The following is a 22,948-nucleotide window of genomic DNA, read 5'->3' as shown; positions in this document are numbered from 1 at the left end:
GGAGAAAGAAAAAGAGAAAATAACCATGAATACCCTTATTGAAAGAGATAACTTGTTTAGATGAATGGCTACTCTCAAAGAGAAGAAGAAAAAATTAGAAGAAATTCCCCCAAAGTACATCCAAATGTATTTAGAGATGTTGAATTTTTAATATCTAAGGTCCAAGAGTAGGAAAATCTTTTGAAGGAAAAGGAATGACATGTCTTAGCCCAAGTACAAACCTACAAACCTATTGAACCATAACTCATAGATCTAATTGTGAAACATCCTAACAAGGGTAAAAAAAAGGTTGTAGGAATCCAAATAAATGAACCTCAAGCCATTCCTAGCAAATCTGTAAGTCAAGTCATGTCTCAACTGGACCTAGATTTAGAGAAAACAAAGAAAGAAAAAGAAGATTTAGCTCAGGAGCTTGAGAAAGTGGAAAATGAAGCACAAGAAGCAAAGTCCAGATGGAAAATCCAATTATTCCTTAGCTTCATGGCTTGATATGTCCACCCAAGCCACAACTTCTATTCCCACTTATGGACCAATAATTCCAAGCCAAAATGTGTCTTAGTTAGTCCTTGCATCATCCTCTACTACTACTACTCAAATGCCTATTATTCAATAAATACAACATCAAAGCTCTATTTAAAACCAAGAAAATATAGAAAGTACATCAAATATTGTTGGTTTTCAAAAAAGACCTATATACATGGAAAAATATAGATAGATATCATTTCTAGATATCCCTATTTTCCCATATCCTATTTCCTTTGACCTTAGAGATAAGGTTGTGAACATTTTAGGAAATAATGCTATTACTGGTGAAGAACACCTAAGAAAATTTGTAGACATGCTAAATGGTTGTGAAGTGAAGCATGAAGATGTGGTCATGAAGTTTTTTGTACATTCACTTACTGAAGATGTCAGGGATTGGTTTAGAAGGTTGCTAGATGATAGCATTGGTTCATGGAATGACTTGGAAAATTCTTTTAAGGAACAATATGGAGATAATACTAATGTTGGTTTCATGTTAAATGACTTCAACAATATCAAGAATAACCCTAATGAGTCCACATTCAATTTCAATGTGAAATTTTAGAAAGGGATGTACAAGCTTTTCCAAGTAATGAGGTTAGGAGAAGATGTGTGTCTTACTACATATTTTAATGCACTTGATAGTAAGATGGTCTATACCTTGAGAGACAAGGATCCCAAGACCTTAAGAGATGCTTACATGATGGTAGTAAATATTGAAAATAATAGAAAGGCCTTTGGTAAGCTAGGAATAAGGGGTGATCCCAAATTGTTCAATCCAAGGAACAATAAAAAAGAAAGTGATACGCCTACTATAGGTAAGAAGCTCAAGGAGGACACCATGGGCCAAGTGTTATATTTGCTAAAGAACATGAATCCACTAGCAAGTAATGCAAAAATAAGTAGAATAATGGAGATAAACCTCAATTCAATAACCATTGTAATAGGTAGCCTAGAATGTAAAATTACTCATATACCACTCAATAGAAAAATGACAAGCCTATCCCTAACCCTCCTCAAAATACTAAGGACAAAGGTACCCTTGGCCCTTTGCAAATAAATTCTATCAATATGACAAATAATGTTCCATGGTGCATTATATACCAGTCACCTTATTCATTTGATTATTGTACAGTAGCCCAATCATTTGCTATAAATTAGCATGTGCAAAATGAGGAGGGAGAAGAAGAAAAGGGTCTTGATGATGAAAGTTGCAACTTGGTGAATTTATTTGATGATTATGAGGATTCTGACATAGAAGAACCTAAAAATGATGTTGTTGATCAAAGAAATCTTTATCAAGCACATCATTAGCAAGTGTTCTCACACAATGAAGATTGTGATGAAGACAAGGTTTGTGCTACATCTAATCACATAAGTTTGAGAAAACCCTCTAAGGAATAAATTGATAGAATTATAGTAGAGATGATATCTCAAGTGCACAATAACTATAATCTGAGAAATAGAAATGTCAAAAGTGATACTAGTGAGACATTTGGTATCTTTATCAAAGATATCAATCATAAGATGATTGATGATAGTAAGAAGGATAGTCAAATGACAGTTAAAGTCAAACATAGTAAGCCTAAGAAGAAAGTTCAGTTTCAAAATGTTGAAAGAGTCAAAGCTAGTGTGCAAGATAAGAAATCAGAGCTTGATATCATCAAGAAAATAGTAGGATCTGCCACTCAAACATTATTATTTCTATGTATTTCTATCAAGCCTACTATCTATGATCTAGTTGATATCATTTCCATGTTGTCTTAAATTATTGCTAAGGTTCCTTTACCTGAAATGTTTAGGATAGAATAACATAATAGTGAGGTTCTTGCTTGGTTGGATGGGATAAGTAGTAATAGTAATATTGAACAAAATCCTATTGTTATATAGTAGATACAAGTTGTAATAGAAGATATTGTAATCATTTCACAAATACCTCAAATGTTTTTAGACAATTCATCTGTAGCTTACTTGCAAGATATTGATCCTTTTTTCCTTGATCTAGTCATAAATGGCTAAACCTTAAAGAATTGTATGATAGATTTAGGATCATATAATACCATAATGCCTTTCAAATATATGGAGGCTCTGAGATTATAAATAGACACCAAATAAGGTAGGTTTAGGTCCATGGATGCAAGGGAAGTGTCTATTATAGATACTATTAATGCATTGCCTTTCAAGCTAGTTGTTTATCCTAAGGTTTAAAATGCCATGACAGTCATTGTATTTGATATTCCTCCTCACTATGGAATGCTACTCTCAAAAAATGGAGTTTTGCAATGGGAGGTAGCCTACAATGTAACCTATCATATACCACTTTTCATATAGGTGACAAGGCTATCAAAATTGGTAGAGAGCCGAGGGTCAATTATGTTTTTGGAGATAGTGTTGACAAGGATGCTACATGTTTCTTAGACACTAATGTTAATGCCTTTAGAGAAGAATTGATTATTCAAGAAGTTGAGAAGCTTCCACCATTGATTGAACAAGAAGTTACTTGTTGTATGAATTTGCACAATTTATGGAACATGTATTTTGATGGAGCAATTTCTAAGGAGGGCTCAGGAGTTGGAGTAGTGTTTATATCTCTAGAAAATAATATTTTTTAGATATTTATTTACTTCAAATTTTGCATGCACAAATAATATTGCTAAGTATGAAGCACTTTTGTTAGGATTGAAAGTTGCAGTAAGTCATGGAATCAAGAAAATGCATGTTATTGGGTATTCTAAACTGATTATTTCCCATGTCAGTGCAGTCTATGTGTTAAAGAATAAAAGATTAAAAAAATACAGAAATGTTGTTTGGGATATAATTGAATGTTTTGATGCATTTTGAATATCCTAGAAGGGTAGAAGTAATAAGAAAATGGCTAACATGTTAGCTAATGTAGCTATTAGACCTAATGACATTTCTTTTGTTGGTGTATCAAATGTTGAAATAGAAAGTAGGTCATCTATTCCTGATAATGTTTAGAATTAGCAAGTCTTTGAAGAAGACAAAGATATAATCAGATTTCTAAATTGTGAAGACTAGTTCTAGGGACAAGAGATTGATTGTGTAGTATATGTCAAAAATACTAATGCTAATGAGAATGTCTTTGGGTAGGAATTTTTATAGATGAAAATAAATAAGATCCCAAAGGAATCAATTATTTTGGAGACTGTATTCGATAGTCAAGATAGATCCAAAGTAGAAAGAAAAGAATATAATGCTAAGGATCTAGAAGAAATAAACTTAGGGACTAATGAGGCAACTAAGAAATTTTATATTGGAAAAAGTTAGCCCCAAAAATTAGACAATAATTGATTGGTATGCTAAGAAAATATAGACATGTATTTTCTTGGTCATATGATGACTTGAAAGCATATAGAGAAGATCTCTTTTAGCATGAAATGCCACTAAAAGAAGGAGCCAAGACTTTCAGACAGAAGCATAGGCCAATCAACCCTACTCTTGTACCCAAAATCCATGAGGAGATAATAAAGTTAAGAGATGCTAGGATAATTAAACCTATAAGGCATTCCACTTGGGTGTCAAATCTAGTCCCTATCAGAAAGGAAAATGGAAATATAAGGTTATACATAGATTTTATGAATCTAAACATATCTTCATTGAAAGATAACTATGGATTGCCAAATATGGAGGCAATGTTACAAAGAGTAATTGGATCAAAACATATGTCCATGATGGATGGGTTTTCAGGCTACAATAAAGTGGTTTTGAAAGAGTTGGAGCATTATAAAACTGGGACTTATGCCTATAGTAGAATAACATTTGGTCTAAAAAATGTTGGGGCTACTTTTCAAAGAGCTATGGATGTAGCCTTCAAGGATATGATTGACAATTTTTTGGTAGTATATTAGGATGATTTAACTACTTACTCAAAAGATGAAAAAGATCATTGCATGCATTTAGAAAAGGAATTTATCAAAGTATTAAAATTTGGAATATCTTTGAATCCTAAAATGTGCATTTTTTGTCATAGAGGATAAGCTATTAGGCCACTTAGTTAGAAAAGAAGGAGCTAGAATTGATCTTGAGAGAGTTGAAGCAATTGATAAAAATTAGAAACCAAAGAATGTAAAATAAATTCAGTCATTCTTTGGGAAGATCAATTTTCTCAGAAGATTTGCCACCAACTTTGCAGAGGTAAGTAGGCCTATTTCCAATATGTTAAAGAAAGGCTCTAAGGTCAAATGGGATGCATAACCAAGAATGGAATTCAATGAGATAAAATAAACCATTAAGGATGCCCCTATTTTGAGAACTCTTGATTACTCCAAATCAATGCACCTTTTCTCTTTTTGCTTCTTTCCATATAGTTGTTGTTGTTCTATTGCAAAAAAATAAGGATGGATTTGAACAACCTATTGCATTCTTTAGCAAATTTTTGTAGGTTGTTGAACTTAAGTATGATATAAATAAGAAACAAGAATATGCATTGGTTAAATTAGTAAAGGCATTCAAATGCTATCTAATGAGAGCCACTTTAATTGCATTTGTTCCAAATCTTGTAGTGAAAGATATATTCTCATAGCAAGAATTATTAGGAAGAAAATATAGATGGATCGATAGGATTCAAAAATTTACTATTGATATCCAAATCATTAAGTTGGTTAGAGGTCAAGGCCTTACAAAGTTGACGATAGAGGCTAACCTTGAAGAAAATTTGATTAACCAACTCGATGATGAATGTAGGAGTGATCTATATGATATGGACACTTCAGATTGGTACAAAGATGTAATATCCTATTTACAACACATGAAGACTCCATCAGGATTGACTAAAAATCATAAAAGAGATGTAAAATTACATGTTCTGAGATATATTATTGTTAGAGGTTAGCTATGGTGGAGAGACATGGAGGGTATCCTTCTGAAGTGTGTTGATAAAGAGGAATCAAGGAAAATTTTGAGTGAAATGCATGAAGGAGTTTGTGGGGATCATTACATGAGAAAAAAAAAATCCCACAAGATCCTTGGATTTGGCTCTTGGTGGACTTCATTATTTAAAGATGCACAAGAATTAGTAAAGAAATGTGATGCATGTTAGAGATTCAATGGAAAGTTAAAGTTTTTTGGAAAGGTACCATTAACACTAGTAAAGGTGCAAACACCTTTCCAATAGTGGGGCATTGATTTCATTGGGGAAATTTTTAATAAATCCAGTGGAAGGAATTCATGGATCCTTGTTGCTATTGATTACTTTATAAAGTGGGCAGAAGTAATTCCTACCAAGAATGCAAGAAAATTTGTAATAAATTTTATATTGAACAACATCATTATTAGATTTAGTTGTCCATAGAAAATTATTAGTAACAATGCCATGTGTTTCAAATCATATGAGTACAAGAATTTTTCTGAAAAATATGGGATTATTGACTCTACATCATCACCATACCATCCTCAAGGAAATGGTCAGGTTGAATCCAACAACAAAAGTTTTCTCAAAATCATCAAGAGGAATCTAGGAGAAAACAAGAAAACTTAGGATTCTAAGTTACCTTTGGCATTATGGGAAGATAGGGTTACAATGAAAAAAGCTATTGGTTGTGTCCCCTTTGACCTAGTATATGGCATCTAGGAAAGATTACCTTAGAAAAATATAAATGATATGTACAAGTCCATCCAGGTATATGATGAAGACATTGTTGATGATATGCAATTGAGAATGGATGATATTTTATAGTTGGATGAAACAAGGAAGGATGCTTCTACACAAAATGCAAAGATTCAAGAATATATGAAATATCTCTATGACATAAAAGCATCAGAGAGGAAGTTCCAGCCTGAAGAGTTAGTATTACTATGAAATGTTATGTTGGAAGAGAAAGGCTGTTGGAAATATTCAAGACTATGCTAAGTTACTAAGAGAGGAAGGGTGAATTAGTAACTTCTAAAACTTCAACAATTTCAATCCTTAATCGAACAATCCAATTAGCATTTAATTCGTCACATATAATCTGATCTAGTTGCATGCATAAGAAACTAAAAACATGAAAGCATTCATAAAACTTTGACACATTGATTTGGTGGCCTAGAGGCCTTCCAAATAGAAAGTAAAACTGGGGTGGCGATGATATCCACAAACTTTAGTACTATAGTATAAAGTTAGCATGTTAAAGCTTACATTGATCACTTTTGATGATCTACCTTGTTAGGAGCATTAAGGACTACTAGGTCCACCTTGTGAAAGGATTTCTAAACATACAATGAAGTATGCACTTGATAAAGAGATTTATAAAATACTGCTAGGTCTACCTTATTAAAGGATTTGACTGATCCACTTGTTAGGATGAAAAAATAGCTGATCTCTAATTTGCAACTTGGTTTGTTGAATGAGATTCCTTTAAGTACTAATCACCTTTCTATGATAGATATCTCTTTGCTGCTCCTTATACTATTGTAGCCTTTGTAATTAACTCTTTTCTTCTTTTCTCTAATTGCATTTGATTACATTACACTTCTTCTCATACTCATACTTTGGATGTGATACAATACATAACATATATACCAATCCAATTATTTAAATTACAAAGTCAGCCACAATACATGTTAACACAAATATTACAAAGTTGGCCCACATGAAGACACTTGGGTTCTGAAGACTAACTTGGTGAGGTTCTAATAATCGGCATCCATTGTCAATGCTCAACATCATCATGCACTTAGTAGACATAGAAGCTTAGTCCATACTAATCACTTCCAAGTAGTCTAGAACTCAATTTGCACTGGTGACTTGATAGATATTGTGCAAATAAACCAAATTGCTTGTTTACCATAGCAATATTTGGTAAACACTATTACCTTGAGCTCGGTTAACACTATACATGCATCACATGAGCTATGAACTTGGTAAGCACTACACTACTCGGCTTACACTAGTAAAATTGATTTACACTAAGATGCTTGGGTTACTCTACTAATCTTCACACTAACTGAATCTACTTAGTAACCACTAGGATTTGTCCAAGTAACTTGGTAACAACTATAGAACTTGGAAACAACTAAAATTCTTGGTAAACACTGATAGTTGTACAATAAGCTTGGTAGCTATATACAATCTGAATAAGTGTGTGTCACTAATAACAAACTTGATTGATATGTCAACAAAGGAAAGCATGGTAAATTTGATCTCATCTAGCTTGGCCCTTATTAGATCCATGGTAATAAAGGAGAAGACTCACATTTCATAAGAAAGTTATCTAGTGACATTCTTGAGCTACCAGTTCATGGACAATTCTTGAAAAAGTATTTTTGCTAAAAACACTTGTTAAATTTCCATGAGTAGTAGTTAGGTTCCATTGCATTATTCTATAAATTTTATATAGCCTCTATTTGTCTTGGTGTTGTGTTTTCCTATTTTTTGTGTATATATTTGTTGTTCCTCCTTGGTCAGGTGTGTTCTCTAAAAAACTTGTGATGAGTTTGGAGTGTGTGGTCTTCTTCTGCCATAAATTCTACATTCTTGTATGGATACAACTTATCCATTATCCCCAGATAGAGCCACTATTGGCTTGATTTTTCACTTTCTTGTAGTCTTGTTAAAATCTATGAAAATTAGGAAGACCTATATCTAAAAGGCTTAGGTTTTCTAAAAGGTTATGATAGCCCTCATGAAAAAACCCTAAATCAATTTTTGTCTTGTCATGCCATTTTAGTTCATTTCAAATACATATACTTTTAAAAGGGGAGAATTGTGAAAAACCTCCTTATACTTGTATATCCCTAGGTCTTAAGTTAATGTTTTATAATTGTACTTCATGATCTTTTGCATCTTTTAAGTCATGATGTTGTGAACTCTCAATAATTGCAAGATCACCTTTCTTTTCTTAATAACTATTTCCAAGGTGGAAAATGGGCAAAATAGTCTATCTTGAGCTCAGTATAGCTTTATAGTAGCTAAAAGTAACATCAAGATTGGGGATGCAAACGAGTGAAACAAGGAAGAGTACATGATCACAAGTCATTCTTGACTTAAGGCATTTCAAGTGGTAATTTTGTGATAAAAGGAAAAGGGTTAAGTCTAAACTATCACCACAAAGTTATAGGTCATAAAGTATTAAGGATGTCTTAAGCTATGATCATGCGAATAAAAGGAAGAAGTTCACAAAGATGTCAGTCTAACATCACAAGGAGTTAGATAAAATGTGAAGACTAAGCTGTGGGGATGTAAAAAGGCATTGATGGTTAAGAATTGTAAGAAAGTACATTTTTGTAGGTGGATTAAAGAAACCTCAAGTTAATGAAGCAAGGTTGTGAAATCTTCTAGTTGTGCTTTGTGGGGTTACTTGTTGAGTTAAGGGTTTAAACCATGAAGAAGTGAAGAAAATAGGTCAGCCAAATAAATTCCTAATCACATGATCATGTGAATAAAATATGAATATGATGTCTAGGTTGCAAAACTGTTAAAGGTGCCTAATAGTTAGAAGAAATGTTTTTTTCTAGCTTGCAAAGGTTTGATGCAAAGTAATATGTTAAGTTGTAATAGAGAGATTCATTGATCACTCCAATTAATATTTTACACTATCACACCATCACTAGAGTTAATGAATAACTTAGACTAAAGCCAATGAGGTGGTGAATGGTATGGATCACATCATTGCAAGGTTAAATTGTAGTTGCCAAATTGATGTTGCAAAAATGCAATGATAAGTTCAAGATGGCTAAGGTTAAAGACTAGTGAAAGTTTGCAAGGGTTTACATGACAGATAGAATTAAAGTGGCAAAGCTATGAGAAGAAGATACTAGTCAAACAAAAAAATGGAGTGCATCTTCGCAATTCAAGTAAAAGTAAGCAAATAATGGTATGAATATTTGAACAAAGGAATATTGTAGTTAATAAAGTTTTCCACATTCTTGTATGGTTCCATAGATAGTTAGGGAATTAATTTATGAAATTGAAAGATGAGGAAAGTGTTAAAGAAAAATGTTGGGCACATCATCACATGGTTAGAATGATCATCTTCTCTAATAGTCGCAAAGGGGTGATAAGGTAAGAACATAAAGCAATGCATCATCACAAGGATAAAATGTTTTAAGGCATAAACAGAAGTGAAAGTATGAAATGGTACATAAATAATTTATCGTTAGATTGTAGTAGTTTAAATGGTAAAGTAAAATTGAGTTGCAAAGAAGTGAATAAAGATATTCATAGCATCATAGATTGAACTTAGTAGTTAGAAAGATAAGATGCAAGGTTGCAAAACATCAAAAAGGATAAGCCTAGTTGCATGGTCACAGCCAAAATGAAGAGGAATATATAAGTCATGGAAAAGAAGTGATAAGTTGGTCTTCACACCATCACAACTATCATTTTTAAGGGATGAAAGCAATTTTGATGGCCATGTATGAGCTAGATAAAAAGAACATGAGCTAGAGGTATGAAGATATGAAAAAGCATAGATTTTTCCATCTTTTCAAAGATTGATAGGTTTTCAAGTGTGTTGCTCTTAATTTCCATGAATGCCATGCTCCCATTGTAGAAACAAATAAAGTCTAGAAGATATGGAAATTTTCATTACCATTTTCATAATTTCTTAAGTTTCTCGAGTTAATACTAAATTACAAAGTGATTTCTAGTGACTTTCAACATCCAGTATATAGAGTTGACAGAATTACTTGTAGAAATAGCTTAGAGATAAGGAGAGTTGATAGCACAAGCAGTAATTGAAGATCCTATTGCACAACCAAAAGGCCCTAGCACATTCCTCAAGGAATGGATGCATATTTTACCTGGCTTTTCTAATGCTCAAGCTTCTAATGATCATGTTTTTAGAGATCCTTATGTGTTTTGTGGATGCAAAGGTTCTTAACAGAAATGGATATGAATTATTCTGGTTCTTTCATAATAACAAGGTAGAGAAGGTACCAATATGTAACCCTTGGATCAAAAATCTAGGCAAGTTGATCATGCTAGAGGTCTTTGTGGATGTGGACTTGGAAAAAGAACTAATCAAGTGTTATAATCTAGTGAGAAAGTCATTCCACAGAAAATAAAAAAGCATCTTCTTGCCTTTGGAGAAAGAAACATTTATAGAAGCATTCAACTTTGGAGGTCCTATGTCATTACCTATACATATTGAATATTTGATTGAGAATTTCAAGATGCACAATCGTTTTTATATGGGAAGAGAAATGAGTAGACATGTCCCTTTTTCAAATAAGGACAAGGGATATATTCCAAAGAAGAAAGAGAATGATACAATCATACCCCTTGAATTCTTCCAAAAATACTTTTAGAATACTATCTTTGATTTCAATAAATCCCTCAGTTCATATGGAACCATGAATGCCTTCAAAGAATTCTATATCATGGCACTCAACATCTAAGATCCAAATCATTATTTTGGATATGATTTTGTGGACTACATCATTGATAGGATCCATGAATAAATCATTGTTGCATAGTAAAGATAGTTAGCAAATTTCAAATTTCATCATTATTCTTTTGATTAGAGCTTCTTTGAATGCATAGAGGAATAGGGGAAAAGACTGTTAGTGCAAAGATGGACACGAATATTCAAATGCTATTGCTTTCTATAATGATTTTGTGCATCTAGTTTTGAAAATGATAGGGTTAGGAAATGAAAGAATCTCTAGGAGTGTTAGAAACATTGTTAAACCTAAATTATGCTATGACATTGGAAAACAATTAACACATGATTGGGGTAGTGTCTTTCTATTTGAAGATTATATTTTTATTAGAGATTTTGGGTGCCCCCAACCACCACATATCCTACCCAAATATGTCCCTAAAAGAATAGGGTTTATAGAAGTGTTTTGGCAATTAATTTCATTCAATAAAGAGTACCTAGACAAGACTATTAAGAAAGAAACATTTTTGTGTAGATGTACTTAGGTAGGTGATTTTGAAATTGGCAAAAATTTCATTAAGGATGCTAATGATTTTTTAAGGAAATTCAAATTACCAACTGGGCTAGCCAAAACCTATGACACATGTAATGTAATTAGACATGCCCTAAAAGACATGAGCGGATATAATTTACTTCCCAAAAAATTGATATGGGAAGAATATTTTATTTCTGATAGGTTGAATGAGGATGAATGTAGGGAGAGAATGATAAAATATAGAGGTGTTTTAAATTTTGAGTTTGATATGAGAAAGGTGGATCCATCCTTTAAGGGGTTTTATCTTGAGGAAGGCTACTAGTCAAAGTTTGACAAGTGTGTAGAGAACTTTAATGAGATATCATCATAGGTCCCTAAGGAGAACAAAAAGAAACTAGAGGTAGAATTCTCTTATGAAGATATAACCATTAAGGCTTCTCATGATGAGAAGGATTAGCCTAAAAGTTCATAGTGGGAAGAATAAAGAGCTGAGTAGAAAATGGTAGATATACCAAAAAAGGTTTAGCAAAAGGCTATGAAAATTATGCCAAGAAGGACTCAATACTTTGATGGCATTAAGAGAAGAAATCTGATATCTCAGGCATCTAAAGATGAGCAGAGAGTGAAGAAGATAGAATTGTAGGCTCAAATGCTAGATAACAAAATTATTGAAGAAAATGAATTCATGAATGATGACAATTTATTAGATCTAAAGAATTTAAAAGCTTTGTGTTCAAGATAAAGAAAAATGAATTAGCCATGCAAATGAAACTAGGTGATTCTAATGAGGTAGTTGTTGGGTTAGTACAAAAACTACAATAATATGATCCTTCTAGTGAGACCCTTACTATGGAAGAGGAAAGAGACTTAGTGATAAGAAGTGGTATAATTGTCTTCCTAGGGTGGGAAATCAGCTCATCTTTCTTGCTACATCAGATTAGAAGGCAAGACAATTTTATTTCATTTGAAGATGAAAATATGTTTGGAGAAGTAAAAGGCTCTAGATACAACATTGATGCCTAGACAATAGCAATATGAAGTTTAGCTCTAGAGGACCAGAAGCCAACTCTAATGAATATTGAGTCCCCAAGGGGAAAATTTATTTTCTAGAATTTTCATTCCACTTCTAGTGACCATATTTTTGGGTTGCATACCTCAGTGGCATTGATAAGTAAAAATAGAATGCATAACCCACAAGCATAGGTGGAAGAAGTATATGAGAGGTTTATCAAAACAAGGATTTACGAGGAAGAAATGAAGAAGACATTTTTCCTAGAACAAATAACTCTCAAACTAGAAAATGAAGTAGCAGCAACTAAAGGCACTATCAGATCAACTACAAAGTACAAGGAGAAAAGCATCCAAATAGAAGGCCAAGTACCTAAAATAGGGGAAGCATCAAACCATACAATGGATGTAGATGAAGAAGAGGATGTGGAGCTAGGAAAGGAGATAGAAATAAGGACAATCAAGAATTTTTTGATCCACAAAATAAATGCACTAAAATAAGTATCACAGAATGTGCATAGCAAGTATCTTGTGTTGCAAGAGGCCCTTACTTAATGGGGCACTTATCTTCAATTTTTTGAGAACCATGTACCCTTGTTGGCTCAAAAGAAAGATCTACATAATCTACACATTATAGGTACTTGAAATATTATCCATAAGGTAAGGGATCTAAGTAGTTTCTTCAATGGAAAGTTGTAGTAGATTCAGAAAAAAAAAATGAATAAAATTTCTACAGAAACACCAAATCTTGTGCCTTCAATTTTGAATGAGGATGGAGGAGTAAAGGATTGGGTAAAATGGTCATTAGCATTTGACAACATAGTGAACTATCCTAGATTCCTAACCTATAGTAGTAATGAGGTAGGTGTGATAGTAGTTTATGATTTGATTGACATGCTCTACAAGTTAGGATCAGAGATGTTAAAAGTAATTGCAGAGGTTAGAAAAATAATGGATGCTAAATGGAACAAACAACTTGATGAGTTCAATACAGTTAGAATGCCACCTACCTAGATATAGACACTAATGTTGGCATCTGGGAGAAGTCATTGTTGATACAAAAGAAATATCATCTATACATAGTGACTAGGAAAATCATTTATGTAATTAGAGACAGAAAGGAGAAAAGACAAGGAAAAGGAAAAGACAATGATAGGATGTTGAAGACAAAAGGAACTGCCACCTACTAGTTTTGTAATTGCAACCCAAAATTTTGATCATGTACAAAGAATATTTACAATTGTAATAGGATGAAATATCTTTGCATTTTGTATCCAATAGTTTTTTGACAAGTGTCCTCCCATTTGAAGTTGTTTGCAATCCTTCTATAAAATGATTTCCAAGATGTGGAGTTGGGGGTCAAAATTTATGTAATTTTTAGTATTATGCTATTCTTTCATTTGGTCCAACAAGTCTTTTGTGTCAATTTTGTGATGTACTCATTTATATGTATGAGAATACATGTAAACATAAAATGATAAGCTATCATGTTTTGAATTATTTCCAAGTTTACATTAGTATTGCATGATTTTCAAGGAGAATTAATGCAAAAAGAGAATTTTTCCATATATTTTTCTCTAAAGTCTCCATTGTTATGTGTTGGTTATGTTGAGATTGTATGAGCAAGATTTATGCAATTTAATGCAACTAGCATAGATTGTATATCAATTTTTTCCTGCCTTTAATTCAAGGAATCAAGTAAATGCTTCAATAAATTGATAATATTTTCAGTTATATAAGAAGGATATTCATAAGAATGGGGTTTAGGGTTAATTGCTGATATAATTGATTGTAAGGAAATTAATTAGGTCAAAACTTGTTGGGTGGACTCTGAATAGGGAACTGATCATTTATTTAGTTACATGTTGAAGAAATTATGAAGTTTCATAAAGAATTTTTTTAAAATCAAATCAAATTTTACTTTATTGTTTGAAGAGTTAAATTGTTGGTCAGCACTTAGTTGTAATAATTCCTTGTATGTCATTGTTAGCTGATGGTATCAAGGATTATTTACAAAGTTTTAGAAAAATTGGACCATTTTCTATTGAAAAGAATAGGAGTGAAATGAAAAGATAATGTTACTAAGTATATGTTGTAGTCAAGAACCATAAACTAGTCATATATCCACATATCCCTAAGGTGCACTTGCCTTGGTTTTGTAGAACTTAAAGATTAGAGAATCTCTGGTGATTCTATTAAAGTTGGATCCAGATCTAAAAATTTCTTAGTTGAATATAAGAGATAGCTAACCCTTAGATCAACACTTATCCTCAGAATCCTGGTATCAGGTACATTGTTTCTTAATAGTTGTGAAACATGAACAGAGTCTTAATTTCTCAATTCAACATCCACTAAACCATTCATCATAATATAGTCTAAGATATCACTTTGACTCTAACCCATCCATCTTTTTCCATGTAAGGAAGCTTACAACAAAGAATATAATCATTTCCACATAAACCATAATAGATCTAAAATAAATATGGAATTATAATCCACATGCAAGAGAATAGACAACATACCCACAAAATTTATGACACAAGATATACCCTGGGAAACCCTCATTGAGGGAAAAACATAGCCTCCAAAAGCATCCATCACCATGTATTATTCAGCCAAAAAGCCATTGCAATACAACTATGGAAACCTTCAAAGCCATAGCCACAACCAAGCAATCTATGCAAACAAGCATGAATCACAACATCTCATGCCATTCTTCCAACCTTCACAAATGCTCCCTTAGCTAACCTATCAAGCGTTTTCCTACTTGACTTTTTCTCTTTTTTCCTTCTTCTTCTTACTCCAACAATTACACTTGTGGCTTCTTATAAAGTAGTAGTCCCACAAAACCACCAAGTGGTATTATATAAACCATGTGCTATCTAACCCATTGACCCCACATTTAATATTGAAAATTTAATTATTTTCCCTAATATTAAATAATTATATGAAATATTATCACAATGTTACAATACAACTTGTCAAGTATATCCCATGGGAATCTTTACATGTTACACATCCTTCTAGGTGTAACATTACATAATTAAAATAAAATAATACAATATAACAATATTATGCAATGTGTGCAACACCCATTATCTCAGTTATCTCCCATTTGTTGTATACATTGCATAGGGTTAATCCGTAGCCACATAAATGAACAAAGAAACAATTCCTCCTAGCACACCCACCATCATGGATCAAAGTACATGAAGTGCTCCATCATGGTACCCACAACAAAATCAAAGTATCAAGTATCTCAAACATGAATGAAGCCACCTTCTATTATGTCAGTACCATCTGACATACATAGAAGTTATCTAGAGAGAAAGCCACCCAACCTGTCACATTAGAAGATCATAAAATTCTATACCAATTGAAATTCCAAGCACAAATCCAAAGGTAATCACATGTATCCATAGTTGTCAAATATATCCATAGCTGAAATAGCACCCACATCAAGTGCCAAACCCATCCAACTATCCATACGTCTAAAGTTACACCAAATGAATCTCACATCATCAACATATCCAATCTATAACCTGAAATCACAAGCCTCAAGAGAAATATCTACCACATATATACCAAGAAGCTCCCACTACAAAAGATAATATCAAATCTATAACCAATCCACTCACAACATCTCAAATAAGTGAATCCATGTAGTACCAAGAACATCCAAAATACACAAACTAATAACCTACAAGAAAAACTCTCATAAAAAATCTCCAACACTCTCCCAAGCTCTACACAACCAATAGAGAAAAGAGATAAAAGAATAACCATGTCATCTGTCACATGACATACATGATCACAAACTAGTGACCACAATCCCTAACCAATCTCAAATCCAATGTAAGCAAAATCGAGCATCTAGGAAGATAACCAAGACCAAAGAGAAACCATGCAAATCATAACCTATATCATGCCTATCTACACACACCTCCAGGTGTAAACAATGCAAATATGCTCTCATCCATAAAAACCCAACAAGAAGCCTCAATAACACCCAAGCCATACCATATAACTAATCATGGATGTAAGCCTCTCACAAGAAGATCAAACTCATAAACCACTTCTAAAATAAGAAATATGCCTAATATAAAACCATCTCCCTAACTTAACCAGTATCAAAACATATATAAATGGAGATAACCAATGCTAAATCATCTCTCAAATGAACCCTCTAGGACTAACTCATGTACCATAGCTCAAGATCCATATCTATGAAATACAAGAATAAACATAATGCACCTAAGAAAATAATTTGCTATTCCTCTCAAGTAAAAAACTACCAAGTAGACCAAGAGTGGGGAATGGGAATGTTCATCAAGATATCCAAGTTTCCAATCAAGACTCAATTAAGAAAAATCTCCTCTCAAGTCCATATCAAGTGAATGCCCCTTGGACTTCCTGTTGAAACCATCAACTATCCCAACAAATATCTCTCTAATCCAAAATAAATCAGTATCGCCACCATCTCTACATATCCATGAGCACCTATAACCAATCAATCCATGACAACTTGAATGCAACATAGCAATATCATGAAGTATCCAACTTATGATAAATGTACTCAACACCAAGAAACTAAACCAAGATCAATGTCAAAGTTCCAACCATGGCCTCAAGAACATAAATATGATAACATGATATAACCATCTAAACCAAAGAGACATCATGCTCCATATGAACATACTATAAAATGTCAAAATTTTAAATGCACATAAAGAGTATACCATGACATAAAAATGAAACCATCTTAACAGCAAGCATAACATTTCAAATGAAATCATAAACCACACCTCTACCAAGAACCCCATTAGTCCTCAAGATACAACCACCCCCACTCACCATGAAGAAATCTATCTCCACATACCATGAACAACCATCTCCTACATGAAGATCCCACAAGTCTACACTCACATAACCAAAGTGTTAGCACCGAGTGAAAACAAGATCTCTAAATCTAAGAAGATACAAACCAAATGAAGAACTAATCCTGCACTATCACCTCATCACTATCACAAGCTCCCACTAAACTATTTATCCAAGCTATCCATGACATCATGATGAAATAACCATCCTCTAACCATGAGAATCAACCAAGAAATCAAACCATCAAAGAAATCAAAGTGCACATTATGAGCTCCTCAAAAGAAACCAAATAACCATGATCCTCAACCAAGAAGATATACCATCATAACCAAATTAAGAATCCAAACCAATGGGCATCAAGAATGTACCTATATATCCATTCATGTCATGCCAAAATCTATGGCACCATGAACCAAGCATCTGACTCTCAATATGTCAAATTTGTCAGCATAAAATAGTCAACCACAATCCTCCACCATGACTATGCTTGATAAGAACATCTCATCCCTTCTACATGAAGGAAAAATTATCAAATCATCTAACTTAGGGTATAGACAACCCAAATCCAAGCCACCAATCTGAATATGCACTAATAATGAAAGATCAATGGTCAAAGACAACCCATAACCAAGCTATAAATTCAATATATAAGTATAGACCACTTACAACACTCCACAACTTGTAGACCCAACAAGTCATCATACATATCCAAACCAAACACTAATAATCATATCATCATAAGACCAATCTAAAATATGAACTAAGTATAAATGACATCAAATCATAAATCTCCAAACATACAATGGCATAAACTCACAATGCTACCATAGACAATATATACCATAAACTATTCAAATTAATATATCACCAAATAAACCATGCCAAACCTACACCAGATTTGAACCAATGTGTAGAGCTTTACAATAGCTTTTCATTGACTACTCAAAGTCTAAAATGTAACTTTGTAAGCCCAAGTTATGCCCTAATTTGTGCTCAGAATAAACAACATCTAAATTTTAAGGTCTTAAAACTTGAGAAAATATTAAAATCATAGAACCAAACCTACACCAAGTTGTAGTGCTCTGAATTAGCTTTCCAATGCCTATAAGAACTCTTAAATTTGATATCATGAGAGAAATTTATGGTCATTTTACTAAGACTATCTTTTTAACATTTTTACTACGATTTTTTTTTGTGACGAAAATTCTAATGTGATTAAATTTGACAAAGATCACGGGCTGAAATAGAAAGCCTCTTTCTTTTCTTCTGAACATGGCCAAACTAGGGCATATTATGTATCATAATTTATGGAAATATCAACCCAGATCCAATGGTGAGGTTTGTTTTTACCCAAGAGGTCATTTATGCAAGCTCCCCCTAAAAGCCTCATTTAAATGAAACATCTAAAAAACCCTTTTGTCCAACAATTTCACATGCCCAAAATCTACCAACATCTCACTCAAATTTGCAATAAATAATCTCATATATCTTGACCTTTCTTTTATCCTCTCATGCATTCCCATGGATTCAATCCATGGTTATAATAATAAAACCATAGCTCTGATACCACTTGTAAGGAAATATGTAATACAGAATATAACTATTTCCACATAACCCATAATCAATCTAAAATAAATATGGAAATAAAATCCACATGCAAGATAATAGACAACATATCCACAAAAATTGTGACACAAGATATACCCTGGGAAAGCCTCATTTAGGGAAAAACTCATCCACCAAAAGTATCCATCACCATGTATTATTCAACAAAAATACCATTGCAATACAACCACGAAAGACTTCAATGCCATAGCCACAACCAAGGAATCTATGTGAACAAGCATGAATCCACACATCCCATGCCATGCTTCCAACCTTCACAAATGCTCCCTTGGCTAACCTGTCAGGCCTTTTTCTACTCGATTCTTTCTCTTTTTGCCTTCTTCTTCTTACTCCAACAACTACCCTTGTGGCTACTTATATAGTAGGAAGTCCCACAAAACCACCAACTGGTATTACATAAATCGTGTGCTAAAACCATGTGCTACCTAATCCATTGACCCCACATTTAATATTGGAAATTTAATTCTTTTCTCCAATATTAAATAATTACTTGAGATATTATCACAATGTTACAATACAACTCATCAAGTATATCCCATGGGAATCTTTGCATGTTGCACGTCCTTCTAGGTGCAACATTACATTAAAAATAAAATAATACAATATAACAATATTATGCAATGTGTGCAACACCCATTATCTTGACATTCCACATTTCTTGTTTTTGGAAGGGAGAACAACACTAAAATATCATCTAATAAATGAATATCATTAGGATGATGTACCAAAAGATCATTGATTTTGTCCCCTAACTGTCTTTTTGTGCAAGGCTATTGGGACCATACACATTAAAACCAAAAAACCTACTTCTCAGCTAATGAGAAAAAATTTGACACTATTGGGAACTACAATTGGAACAATTGTTATGTCAAGCCTTGCTAGCAATACATTTACTAATAGTATAGAGTGTCATATCATTTGATTGATGAAGAGGATTAGAAAAGAGAGATAACTAGATGAACTAGTGAAGTTATTTAGTAAAGAGGACCAAGTATGTTGAGTTATAATGTGCACTTGATTAGTTAGTCTTTGACAACATAATGTATTGATTAATCATTACATTGAAGAAGATAATGGAAATTGATGTATAGAAGAGAAAATAAGAAGTTAAGTAAAATACTAAGCTTGAGGAGTGATAGTATTAGTAGGCTAATGGAGTAGAAGATTAAGGAACTTAAGAGATAGTGAATAAAATAGTATTAGTCAAGTAATAGTTATGGCAAAGCAAGATAATGAAGAAAATGTAGCAATGATCAAGCATAGTGAAGATCGAGAAAGTCAATCGAGGTTGACTAAGATAGAATAGTAGTGACCAAGCTATATGGTACTGATCAAGTAGAAGAACAAAGTGATGACCAAGTGTCAACAAAATAATAGTTTGCGAAAGAATTGAGTTTGTGTCTGAAATAGTTGAATTTTTGGATTAGTCAAAATTCCTAAATGATAAGGATTAATGAGATGGAAAATTGAATGCATGAATTGAGTTTTTCATGTGATCAAGGCAAGGATTCATTGAGAAGTTTCTAGAAGTATCAAGAAAAGAGTAGAAGGAAAAAATGATGAATAGATTCATTGAATTTAATCAAACCCTAAGATCTATAGTGATGCTTAAGTGACAACAAATCAAAGCTAACTATTTAAGGAGACATAAGACATGTTTTTTAACATTGGTTTTTTGTTGATTGGAAATTTTGTGAACTTGTGAAGAATGTAGTAATGGAGAAAGAGTGAGGATATTAGTTAAGTGTGATTTCTTAAAGGATTTCCAAGAAGATCATAGATGGAGAGTATAATAAAGTCCAGTCAATAAACTAGAAAATAAACTCAATGGATATCTAAATTTGCAAAGTGGGTTATATCTTGACAGATCAAACCTAGTTATTACTTTCTAACCACATTGGTAGTCAAAATCCTTTAAATAAGGTTGACCTAATAGTCATTTTGTCGATCATTTAATCAAGGTGACATTCTAATGGAATGATACAAAGTTCTCTAACTAGGTCACTCCTAACAAGGTGAGTAAATAATTTAACATGGTCACACCTAATAGTGTGTTTTGTAACCTTTAATATGGTTGACTATTAATCAAGCTCACTTCAAAAGAGTGAAAAGTGATAGAATGTTACTTGGTGATTTTTCCTAAATTGGGTTTCCATGTTAAATCCTAGTGCAATATATGTGTGAATGTTATATTTGTGATGCATGCTATTTACTATTGTTTATTTTCTATTAGTTGGCATATATTGAAGAGAGAGTTAAGTGATGAATGAATATGTTAAGTTTCTCATGAGTTTCTATATGGACTAAGTGGTTTTATGAGGTTTTTAAAAAAAATTGAAGTTAGTAAAATTTAAATTGGTACATCAAGACCTAAGGATAACTAATTCACCCCCCACCCTCTCTCAATTATTCTATCATTCTTATAATTGGTATTAGAGGTCTAGGTACTTGTAAGTAAAGTTTGAAGTACTTCAAGTAAAGATCAAGATGTCAAGAGAGAGGCACCTAAATTGAACAAAGAGAACTTCCTAAAATGGCAACAATTAATGAAATAGTATCTATCTAGATTTGGAGATTTTGCATTGTATTATTTAGAAAATGAATACATTGAAGTTCTTAGATCCATGACAGTTGAACAAATAAAGGAGGAGCGAGAGTATAATCAAATGATGATAAATCTTGCATCTTCCTTGAGTTATGCTAACTTGATGATGTTAAGGAATGTACTACTACAAAGAAAATGTAGGATAAGTTGGCACAAATCCATGGAAGAGACAAAAATGTGTTAAGGGCTAAAGCTAAATTTAGAGAGGTAGATTTGATAACATGAGAATGAAAGAAGGGTATACTATTGCACAATATTGTGGCCAAATCAAGGAAGTCATGAATGATATTAGAGGTGTTGGAGGAATCATATCTTATGATACTATGATAAGTAATATAATTAGAGTATCTACAATTCAAGAACTAAGATGTACACCTGGTAATGATCTAACTTAGAATAGTTTGATTGGTAGACTCATTGCAATTGAATTGTCAAATTTTGATAACTATTCACCTTCTAGTATTGAATGTGCTTTGAAGTCTCAACTAACCCTTGATGGATCTAAGAGAAAGAAGAGTAAGCATGTGGATAGCGACAACAAATCAAATGATGACCTTGATGAGTTAGAAGCACTATTGGCAAGAAGGATACTAAGAGGAAAATCAAAATACAAAGGTAAACTCCCTATAATCTATTTTACATGTAACAAATTTGGACATATTATTGCTAGATGTCCTTATAGAGATTGAAAGGAAGAAAAAAGGGAAAAAAATACCAAGGAAGGAGAGACAAAAAAGGTAGTTGAGGTAGCAAAGAGTAAAAAGGAAAAGGTAAGAAATATTGTTACATTGTTGAGGAAGATGGTTCTAATAGTAATTCTAATAAAAATGATGAAGAATTTGTTTATGTTGCAATGAAAGATGAATATAATGAAGATAAAAAAATTGCATTAATTTCACATGTGAATAAGAATAATGGATGCATAATTGATAGTGGCTTCTCACATCATATGAATGGTGATACAAGTAAGTTTGAAAAGTTAGAATATTATAATGGAAGTAGTGTTAAGTTTGGAAATGATGCACCATGTTAAGTGAAAGGTAAAGGATTACTTATATTGAATGATAAATTTAAATGTGATAATGTATATTGGCTCGATGGTTTGATATATACCTTGTTGAGTATGGCACAATTAAATAGTTCAAGCTACCAAGTTGAATTTCAAAATAGGAAGCCCAAGATTTATGATGCTACTAGTGAACTAATTGGAAGTGGTGATCAAACAAGAGATAACTTGTTCTATCTAGAAATATCTAAATATATTTTTCCATTTGCATAATTTGAAGGCATTTGGTTATGCTATAAGAGGCTATGTGATGTAAAATTTGATAATTTGGCAAGCATTAGTAATATAAAAAGAGTAAGAGGATTACCAAGATTGAGCAAACCTGATAAGGTGACATAAAATAAAAAAGTCTAGTTTCAAAAGAAATACTTACCATTCTTATGTTA

The sequence above is a fragment of the Cupressus sempervirens genome, chromosome 7 (genome assembly GCF_028749045.1).
Source record: "Cupressus sempervirens isolate cs-2001-9-10 chromosome 7, ASM2874904v1, whole genome shotgun sequence".
NCBI lineage: Eukaryota > Viridiplantae > Streptophyta > Pinopsida > Cupressales > Cupressaceae > Cupressus > Cupressus sempervirens.
The sequence above is the reverse complement of the archived record's forward strand: the minus strand, read 5'-3'. Positions refer to the sequence as shown.